This window comes from Rhinopithecus bieti, unplaced genomic scaffold (assembly GCF_001698545.2).
Source record: "Rhinopithecus bieti isolate Rb0 unplaced genomic scaffold, ASM169854v2 scaffold_39375, whole genome shotgun sequence".
Taxonomy (NCBI): domain Eukaryota; kingdom Metazoa; phylum Chordata; class Mammalia; order Primates; family Cercopithecidae; genus Rhinopithecus; species Rhinopithecus bieti.
In genome coordinates this window covers 143,188-154,450 of record NW_016816119.1, presented here as the reverse complement: position 1 = coordinate 154,450, position 11,263 = coordinate 143,188, and the positions used below count along the sequence as shown (strand labels likewise).

The 11,263-nt window shown below is 52.7% G+C and overlaps 1 pseudogene; it reads left to right on the top strand.

Moving 5' to 3' along the window:
- Window positions 1-9,739: 9,739 nt before the first annotated feature.
- LOC108516785 (midkine pseudogene) lies at window positions 9,740-10,733 on the top strand (annotated as a pseudogene).
- Window positions 10,734-11,263: the final 530 nt, after the last annotated feature.

Here is an 11,263-nt window from a genome sequence, read left to right as displayed (position 1 = left end):
GCGTAATGTGGCCCCAGACGGGGTGCCTCCTCACGCAGAGGTCCCGCCACAACCTGCGTCCTGTGGCCCCAGACGGGGGTGCCTCCTCACGCAGAGGTCCCGCCACAACCTGCGTCCTGTGGCCCCAGACGGGGGTGCCTCCTCACGCAGAGGTCCCGCCACAACCTGCGTCCTGTGGCCCCAGACGGGGGTGCCTCCTCACGCAGAGGTCCCGCCACAACCTGCGTCCTGTGGCCCCAGACGGGGGGTGCCTCCTCGCGCAGAGGTCTTTCTAACCCTTCCCACCGTCCAGACGTTTCCTGCCCCTCCCCGCCTCAGGTGGCCGCTGGGCAGCTGGGATCTGGACCAGTTCCCTGCCCCTGCCCCTCCCCAGCGATTTTTATCTTGGCTTTTGGTTTTCTGCTGAATAATAGATGAAAGTCATCTTCTCAGTGGAGCGGGTGTGGCTGGTGGCCCCTAGTCACTTCCAGTTCATCTCCCACTGCCTCCTTGATGAGGACCGAGGGTCAATAAATGTTTGCTGAATTCCTTTGCCTCTGTGGTATCTGGGCTTGTCTGTTGTGGGGGGGAACTGGGCAACACAACTGCAGATAACAGGCTTTTGAAATCTGGAGAACCTCAGTCCCTTGTTGACAGAAGTCTAGGCCAGGCCCGTGAACTCCAGGCGCTGGGAAGTTAGGGATGGGGGTGGGACTGGGGCTGTCTGGAGCCCGGGCTTGTGAGAGGTGAGGCCGAACTCGCCCTCCCTGGTCCCTGTGCTCACCTGGGTCCCAGCCTCCTCTGGCTCCCCTGGCTCCAGGACTGTCTCCTCACCATGCCTGGCTGCTGCCCCACTGCCCCCTGGAGCCCCAGGGCTGTACCCACCTCGGACGCAGCCAGGGCAAGGGGCCTGGGGTGGCAACCTCCCTGATGTCCCACCAGCCCCTCCTGGCATTCACACCTCAGTGTCCTGAGGGTCCAGTGGTCTGCAGGGTCAGTGGGGTCCTGCCAAGGTGATGAGCTGAGAGTGAGACACTGTCTCAGAAAAAGAATCAGTTGACCATAAATCTGAAGACCTATTTCTGAACCCTCAGTTCTGTTCCACCGATCAATACATCTATCCTTGTTCCATTATCAATCACACTGTCTTCTTGATGACTGTAGCTTTGCAGTAAAGATTTTTGTTAGGTTGGGTTTTGTTTTGTTTTGTTTAGACAGAGTCTCTGTCACCCAGGCTGGAGTACAGTGGCACGATCTCGGCTCGCTGCAACCTCTGCCTCCTGGGTTCAAGCCATTCTTGTGCCTCAGCCTCCCTAATAGCTGGGATTACAGGCACCCACCATCACGCCTGGCTAATTTTGTATTTTTAGTAGAGATGGGGTTTCACCTTGTTGACTAGGCTGGTCTCGAACTCCTGACCTCAAGTGATCTGCCTGTCTTGGCCTCCCATAGTGCTGGGATTACAAGCTTGAGTCACTGCACCCGGCCCACTCTCAGGCGTTTCTTTATAGCAGTGTAAGAAGGGACTCAGTCAGCCTATAAGGTCAGCATAGAGCGTGGAGAGAGGAAACTGGTGGGCGGAGGAAGGCGGTGGCATCTGAGCCATTGGGCTCACTCTGACCTGGACAGGGCAACGGGTATGGGGGACCCTGGGGGTAGGGACAGGTGGAGCTGGGGCAGCTCTCCTCTTCTGGGACTGACTCCAGGTACATGTATACCAGTTGAACTTGTCCCACAGCTCACCATTCTTCTATTTTTCTGTTGCTTTTTTTTTGAGATGGAGTTTCACTCTGTTGCCCAGGTTGGAGTGCAGTGGTGTGATTGTTAAAGATAGTTCTTTCCTCCATTGAATTGTCTTGGCACGTGTGTTGAAAAATCAGTTGACTGTAGGCCGGGCACAGTGGCTCACACCTGGAATCCCAGCACTTTGGGCAGCTGAGGTGGGCGGATCACCTGAGGTCAGGAATTCAAGACCAGCCTGACCCCCATGGTGAGATCCTGTCTCTACTAAAAATACAAAATTAGCTGGGCATGGTGGGGCAGAAAAGACCTGGGGGACAGAAAAGAAGCTTAATTGGCTTGTGCTTCTACAGGCTGCACAGGTAGCATGGTACTGACACCTGCTCAGCTTTTTTTTTTTTTTTTTTTTTTTGAGATGGTCTTGCTCTGTTACTCAGGCTGGAGTTCAATGGCATGATTTCAGCTCACCGCAACCTCTGCCTCCTGGGTTCAAGTGATTCTCTTGCCTCAGCCTCCCAAGTAGCTGGGATTACAGGCATGCACCACCACACCAGGCTAATTTTTGTATTTTTAGTCGAGATGGGGTTTCACCATGTTGTTTAGGCTGGTCTTGAACTCCTGACCTCAAGCAATCCACTCACCTCGGCCTCCCAAAGTGTTGGGATTACAGGTGTGAACTACCATGTCCGGCCCTGCTCAGCCTTGGGGGAGACCCCAGGAGACTTCCAATCCAGAAGGAGAAGCGGGAGCAGGCAGGTCACATGGCCAGAGCAGGAGCGAGAGGGGATGGGGGGTGGGGTGCCACCCACTTTTAAACACCAGATCTCCTGTGAGCTCATGTACTAACCCAAGGATTGTACCACAGGGGGTGGTGCTAAACCATTCACGAGAAACCCACCCCCATGGTCCACACCTCCCACCAGGCCCCACCTCCAACACTGGGGATTACAGTTCAGCATGAGATTTGGGTGGGGACACAGATCCAGACCATATCACTGACCATGGCTTGTGCCAAACACATCAGATGGCAGGGCTGGCTGTGCTCCAGCATGGGTCCCTCCAGCTGCCAATGCCCCCAACCATGGCCTCTTAAGCCCCAGGCCCAGTGGCACCCTTGGTCTTGTCCCTCCCAGCCTGGGTCAGGGATGCTCTGCTGGCTGTGGCCAAACTTCCTCCTTCACATGCATGGGGAGGCAGCGCAAGCTGTCGGCGGAGACGCCTGGGGGCCAGGACATCATGTTGTGTGCCCATGCGCCTTCTGTTTCTCCAGTCTGGCTTTAGGAAAAGAAAAAGCTCCATCAGCATGTCCCCAGGAAGCTGGTTTGTTGGGGAAGGGGTGACAGCAGCACTCCAGGAGGTGGCCGATGAATCTACCATGCGGGATTTCGGCTGGATTTTTCTTGACTAAGCCAGGGGCTTGCTGATACCAAGCAGGTTGCAGGCAGAAGGCTTTCATCTGCTTCACAAAATCCTTAGGGCTAATGCCTTCTCCATGTGGGGGCAGCGATGAAAGCATGAAGGGTCGCAGCTGATGTTACAATGAGAGTATCCCCCTTCCTGGCACTCAGGCAAGGACGCTTCCCAGATGATAGATAGACAAAGGGGACCCTCCCAGATGGACACAGGGACCCTCCCAGATGATGGACACAGGACCCTCCCCAGATGATGGACACGGGGACCCTCCCCAGATGATGGACACGGGGACCCTCCCCAGATGGTGGACACAGAGGCGCTCCCCAGATGGACACGGGGACCCTCCCCAGATGGACACGGGGACCCTCCCCAGATGGTGGACACAGGGGACCCTCCCCAGATGGACATGGAGACCCTCCCCAGATGGTGGACACGGGGACCCTCCCCAGATGGACACGGGGACCCTCCCCAGATGGTGGACACAGGGGACCCTCCCCAGATGGACACGGGGACCCTCCCCAGATGGTGGACACGGGGACCCTCCCCAGATGGACATGGGGACCCTCCCCAGATGGTGGACACGGAGACCCTCCCCAGATGATGGACATGGGGGCCCTCCCCAGATGGTGGACACGGGGACCCTCCCCAGATGGACATGGGGACCCTCCCCAGATGGTGGACACGGAGACCCTCCCCAGATGATGGACACGGGGACCCTCCCTAGATGGTGGACATGGGGACCCTCCCCAGATGGACACGGGGATCCTCCCCAGATGATGGACACGGGGACCCTCCCCAGATGGACATGGGGACCCTCCCCAGATGGTGGACACGGAGACCCTCCCCAGATGGACACGGGGACCCTCCCCAGATGGTGGACATGGAGACCCTCCCCAGAGGATGGACACGGGGACCCTCCCCAGATGGTGGACACGGGGACCCTCCCCAGATGGACATGGGGACCCTCCCCAGATGGTGGACACGGAGACCCTCCCCAGATGATGGACACGGGGACCCTCCCCAGATGGTGGACACAGGGGCGCTCCCTAGATGGACATGGGGACCCTCTCCAGATGGACACAGGGACCCTCCCCAGATGTTGGACACGGGGACCCTCCCCAGATGGACACAGGACCCTCCCCAGATGATGGACACGGGGACCCTCCCCAGATGATGGACACGGGGACCCTCCCCAGATGGTGGACACAGAGGCGCTCCCCAGATGGACACGGGGACCCTCTCCAGATGGACACAGGGACCCTCCCCAGATGTTGGACACGGGGACCCTCCCCAGATGGACACGGGGACCCTCCCCAGATGGTGGACATGGAGACCCTCCCCAGAGGATGGACACGGGGGCCCTCCCCAGATGGTGGACACGGGGACCCTCCCCAGATGGTGGACACGGGGACCCTCCCCAGATGGTGGACACTGGGGACCCTCCCCAGATTGGACACGGGGACCCTCCCCAGATGGTGGACATGGGGACCCTCCCCAGATGGTGGACACGGGGACCCTCCCCAGATGGACATGGGGACCCTCCCCAGATGGTGGACACGGAGACCCTCCCCAGATGATGGACACGGGGACCCTCCCCAGATGGTGGACACAGGGGACCCTCCCCAGATGGACACGGGGACCCTCCCCAGATGGTGGACATGGGGACCCTCCCCAGATGGACACTGGGGACCCTCCCCAGATGGTGGACACGGAGACCCTCCCCAGATGATGGACACGGAGACCCTCCCCAGATGGTGGACACGGGGACCCTCCCCAGATGGTGGACACAGGGACCCTCCCAGATGACGGACACGGGGACCCTCCCAGATGACGGACACACGACCCTTCGCACATGGACAGGAGGATCCCAGCAATGTTATAGATGATAGAATTCATAGACCAGGATAAAAGCCCCGCTACAACTTACTCCAGATAATCAAGAAGCTATTGCAGGTGTGGTTGTGTGCCTGTAGTCCCAGCTACTCAAGATGCCAAGGCCAGCCTGGGCCACAAAGCAAGATCTCATCTCTAAACAAAAACAGAAACCAACTAGAAAAGCAGAAGCTAGAGGAAATATCAAATGTGTTAGGGGCTTTGAAGGTACGAAAATCCCAAGGGGGAACTTCTAGAGATGAAAATTGTGACGTGTGATTTGAGAAGTTCACTGGGTGGAAGTCCCAACAGGTTAGACACTGGAAAGGAAAACAGTAGTCAACTTGAAACTGTAACAGTAAAAACTATTTAAAATAAAACATTTTACAAAGCAGAGAAATAGAATGGTGAGCTGTGAGACAACGCTGAGTGGCCTCACATACGTGTAATTGGAGTTGGTCCTAGAAGAGGGGAAGAAGATAAAATAGCTGAAGAAATAATGGCTGGAGTCATTCCAAGCTTGATGAGAACCATAAACCCAGCAGTCCAAGGAGCCTCTCAGCACAAGAACCTGGATGGAGACTCCCAGAGCGTCATAATCACGTCAATAAAATGCCATGATAAAGCAACAGTGCCCACTCCTGCCTCTTACTTTCGACATTCTAGGAAGTTCTTGCCAGAGCAATTAGGAGAGAAAATGAAATAAAAGAGGCCAGGTGCAGTGGCTCACGCCTGTAATCCCAGCACTTTGGGAGGCTGAGGCAGGCGGATCACCTGAGGTCAGGAGTTGGAGACCAGCCTGGCCAACATGGAGAAGCCCCAGCTCTACTAAAAATACAAAATTAGCCAGGTGTGGTGGCGCATGCCTGTAGTCCCAGCTACTCGGGAGGCTGAGGCAGGAGAATCGCTTGAACCCGGGAGGTGGAGGCTGTAGTGAGCTGAGGTCGCGCCATTGCACTCCAGCCTGGGCAATAAGAATGAAACTCCATCTCAAAAAAAAAAATATATATATATATATACACACACACACACACACACACACACATATGTGTATATATATATAGGAAAATAAAACAAAAGAAAATGAAAATGAAATAAAGGCATCCAGGGCCAGTCACGGTGGCTCACACCTGTGATCCCAGCATTTTGGGAGGCCGAGGCGGGGAGGATCGCTTGAGCCCAAGAGTTCAAGACAAGCCTGAGCAACATAGTGAGACCCTGTCTCTACCGAAGGAAAAAAAGGAAAAAAATGCAAAAATTAGCTGGGCATAGTGGTGTGCACCTGCAGTCCCAGCTACTCTGCAGGCTGAGGTGGGACGATTGCTTGGGCCCAGGAGGCAGAGGTTGCCGTGAGCAGAGATTGCACCACTGCCTTCCATCCTGGGTGACAGAGTGAGATCTTGTCTCAAAAAAAAAAAAAGAAAGAAAGAAAAAGGAAGATGTAAAACTTTTCAGATGACATGATCTCATATGTAGAAAATCCTAAGGAAGCCACTAAAAAAATTATCAGAACAAAAACACAAGTACAGCAAGGTACAGAATTCTTGCAGGGCACAAGATGAGTATTTCAAAAATCAATTGTATTTCTTCACGGGCAACAAACAATATAAAATGAAACTCTTTTATTTTATTTTACTTCTTGAGACGGAGTCTCGCTCTGTCACCCAGGCTGGAGTGCGGTGGCGTGATCTTGGCTCACTGCAAGCTCCACCTCCCGGGTTCACGCCATTCTCCTGCCTCAGCCTCCCAAGTAGCTGGGACCACAGGTGCCGCCACAACACCCGGCTAATTTTTGTATTTTTAGTAGAGACGGGGTTCCACCATGTTCGCCAGAATGGTCTCGAACTCCTGACCTCAAGTGATCCTCCTGCCTCGGCCTCCCAAAGTGTTGGGATTACAGGCTTGAGCCACCGCGCCCGGCCTACAGTCAACTGATTTTCAACACGAGTGCCAAGACTATTCGATGGAGGAAAGAATCATCTTTAACAAACGGTGCTGAGACCCCCAAACATCCGCATGCACGTGAGGGAAGCTGCTCGCCTCATCCACGTCACACACACAATGAACTCAAAATGAATGACAGGCTGGGCATGGTAGCTCACGCCAAATCACCTGAGGTCCGGAGTTCGAGACCAGCCTGGCCAACATGGTGAAACCTTGTCTCTACTACACATACAAAACTTAGCCAGCGTGGTGGCAGGCGCCTGCAGTCCCAGCTACTCGGGAGGCTGAGGCAGGAGAATCGCTTGAATCTGGGAGGCAGAGGTTGCAGTGAGCCGAGATTGTGCCATTGCACTCCGGCCTGGGTGACAAGAGTGAAACTTCATCTAAAAAAAAAAGGGGGGGGGCCGGGTGCAGTGGCTCACGCCTGTAATCCCAGCACTTTGGGAGGCTGAGGCAGGCAGATCACTTGAGGTCAGGAGTTCGAGACCAGTCTGGTCAACATGGTGAAGCCTATCTCTACTAAAAATACAAAAAGTTAGCCGGGCGTGGTGGCAGGCAGCTGTAGTCCCAGCTACTCGGGAGGCTGAGGCAGGAGAATCACTTGAACCCGGGAGGCGGAAGTTGCAGTGAGCCAAGTTCACACCACTTCACTCCAGCCTGGGAGACAGCCTGGGAGACAAGACTCAATCTCAAAAAAGAATAAAACAAAATAGAACAGAATAGATGACAAACATGAGAGTTAAAACTACAAATCTTTTAGAAGAAAATAGAGCAGTGAATTGTCATGATCTTGGGTTTGGAAAGGTCTTGGGCAAAAACATTCTTAGGTGGTTTGGTGTCCCCAGAAGCTCATGTGCTGGGAGCTTGATCCCCCATGTGGAAGTGTTGGGAGGTGAGGCCTTTAAGAGGGGTTTAGGTTATGGAGGCTCTGCCCTCACGAAGAGATGAATGTTGTTATTATGGGAGTGGGTTCCTCAGGGAAGGGGGGTCCAGCCCCTCCTCTTCTCCCTCTCTGTCTTCTTTGCCCTTTGCCAGGAATGACACAGCAGAAAGGAGCTCATCAGATGCCAACACCTTCATCTGGATTTCCCAGCCTCCAGAACTGTGAGAAATAAATTTCTGTTCATCATAAATTACCCAGTCTCAGATATCCTATTAGAGCAGCACAAAATAGACTAAAACAGATACCAGAAGCATAAGTGACCAAAGAAAAATATAGATAAATTAGACATCATCAAAATTTAAAATTTATATTTCAAACGGCATTATAAAAAAGTGAAAAGACATCACATATGGGAGGAAACATTGGCAAAATATATATTGACAAGGAAATTATCCAGAACTCCAGAAAACAATCAACCCTGAACTCCAGAAACAATTAACTCTGAACTCCAGAAACAGTCAACCCAGAACTCCAGAAACAATCAACCCCCAACTCCAGAAACAATCAACCCCCAACTCCAGAAACAACCCCCAACTCCAGAAACATTCAACCCCCAACTCCAGAAACAACCCCCAACTCCAGAAACAATCAACCCCCAACTCCAGAAACAACCCCCAACTCCAGAAACAATCAACCCCCAACTCCAGAAACAACCCCCAACTCCAGAAACAATCAACCCCCAACTCCAGAAACAACCCCCAACTCCAGAAACAATCAACCCCCAACTCCAGAAACAACCCCCAACTCCAGAAACAATCAACCCCCAACTCCAGAAACAACCCCCAACTCCAGAAACAATCAACCCCCAACTCCAGAAACAACCCCCAACTCCAGAAACATTCAACCCCCAACTCCAGAAACAACCCCCAACTCCAGAAACATTCAACCCCCAACTCCAGAAACAATCAACCCTGAACTCCAGAAACAATCAACCCTGACCTCCAGAAACAATCAACCCTGAACTCCAGAAAACAATCAACCCAGAACTCCAGAAACATTCAACCCCCAACTCCAGAAACAATCAACCCTGAACTCCAGAAAACAATCAACCCAGAACTCCAGAAACAATCAACCCTGAACTCTAGAAACAATCAACCCAGAACTCCAGAAACAAACAACCCTGAACTCCAGAAACAATCAACCCAGAACTCCAGAAACAGTCAACCCAGAACTCCAGAAAACAATCAACCCAGAACTCCAGAAACAATCCACCCCGAACTCTAGAAACAATCAACCCTGAACTCCAGAAACAGTCAACCCAGAACTCCAGAAACAATCAACCCTGAACTCTAGAAACAGTCAACCCAGAACTCCAGAAAACAATCAACCCAGAACTCCAGAAACAATCCACCCCGAACTCTAGAAACAATCAACCCTGAACTCCAGAAACAGTCAACCCAGAACTCCAGAAACAATCAACCCTGAACTCTAGAAACAGTCAACCCAGAACTCCAGAAAACAATCAACCCAGAACTCCAGAAACAATCCACCCCGAACTCTAGAAACAATCAACCCTGAACTCCAGAAACAGTCAACCCAGAACTCCAGAAACAATCAACCCTGAACTCTAGAAACAGTCAACCCAGAACTCCAGAAAACAATCAACCCAGAACTCCAGAAACAATCGACCCCAAACTCTAGAAACAATCAACCCTGAACTCCAGGAAACAATCAACCCAGAACTCCAGAAACAATCAACCCAGAACTCCAGAAACAATCAACCCTGAACTTCAGAAGCCATCAACCCAGAACTCCAGAAACAGTCAACCCAGAGCTCCAGAAACAATCAACCCTGAACTCCAGAAACCATCAACCCAGAGCTCCAGAAACAGTCAACCCAGAGCTCCAGAAACAATCAACCCTGAACTCCAGAAACCATCAACCCAGAGCTCCAGAAACAATCAACCCCAAACTCTAGAAACAATCAACCTAGAATTCCAGAAACAGTCAACTCAGAACTCCAGAAAAGTCAACCCAGAACATCAGAAACAATCAACCCCAAACTCTAGAAACAATCAACCCTGAACTCCAGAAAACAATCAACCCAGAACTCCAGGAACCATCAACCCTGAACTCCATAAAAAATCAACCCCGGCAGAGCGGGAGGGGCAGGGCGCGGGAGGGAGTGAAGCAGCACGGGCAGCGAGCGAGATGCAGCACCGAGGCTTCCTCCTTCTCACCCTCCTCGCCCTGCTGGCGCTCACCTCCGCAGTAGCCAAAGAGAGCGAGTGTGCCTGGGGGCCCTGCACCCCCAGCAGCAAGGATTGCCGCGTGGGTTTCCGCGAGGGCACCTGCAGGGCCAGACCTAGCGCACCCGATGCAGGGTGCCCTGCAACTGGAAGGAGTTTGGAGCCGACTGCAAGTACAAGTTTGAGAACTGGGGTGAGTGTGATGGGGGCACAGGCACCAAAGTCCGCCAAGGCATACTGAAGAAGGCGCGCTGCAATGCCCAGTGCCAGGAGACCATCCGCGTCATGAAGCCCTGCAACCCCAAGACCAAAGCCAAGGCCAAAGCCAAGAAAGGGAAGGGAAAGGACTAGAGGCCAAGCCTGGATGCCAAGGAACCCCTGGTGTTACATGGGGCCTGGCCCACGCCCTCCCTCTTCCAGGCCCGAGATATGACTCACCAGTGCCTTCTGTCTGCTCCTTACCTTTAATCAATCATTCCCTGCCTTGTCCCTCTCACTCCTCAGCCCCACCCCTAAGTGCCCAAAGTAGGGAGGGACAAGGGATTCTGGGAAGCCTTAGCCTCCCCCAAAGCAATGTGAGTCCCAGAGCCCGCTTTTGTTCTTCCCCACAATTCCATTACTAAGAAACACATCAAATAAACTGACTTTTTTTGCCCCATAAAAGCTTTCTTTTTTAATATAAAAAAATCAACCTTGAACTCCAGAAACAATGAACCCCAAACTCCAGAAACAATCAGCCCAGAACTCCAGAAACAAACAACCCTGAACTCCAGATACAATCAACCCTGAACTCCAGAAACAGTCAACCCAGAACTCCAGAAAACAATCAACCCCGAACTCCAGAAACAATGAATCCCAAACTCCAGAAACAATCAACCCTGAACTCCAGAAAAGGGCCAGCCCATGGGTGGATGGTCAGCTGCTTTTGACAAAGGTACAAAGACAATTCAGTAGAGAAAGGAAAGTCTTTTCTTTTCTTATTTTATCTTTTGAGATGGAGTCTTCCTCTGTCACCCAGGCTGGAGTGCAATGGTGCCATCTCGGCTCACTGCAACCTTTGCCTCCCGGATTCAAGCATTTTCTCCTGCCTCAGCCTCCTGAGTAGCTGAGATTACAGGTGCACACCACCACGCCTGGCTAATTTTTGTATTTTTAGTAGAGACATGGTTTTACCATGTTGGTC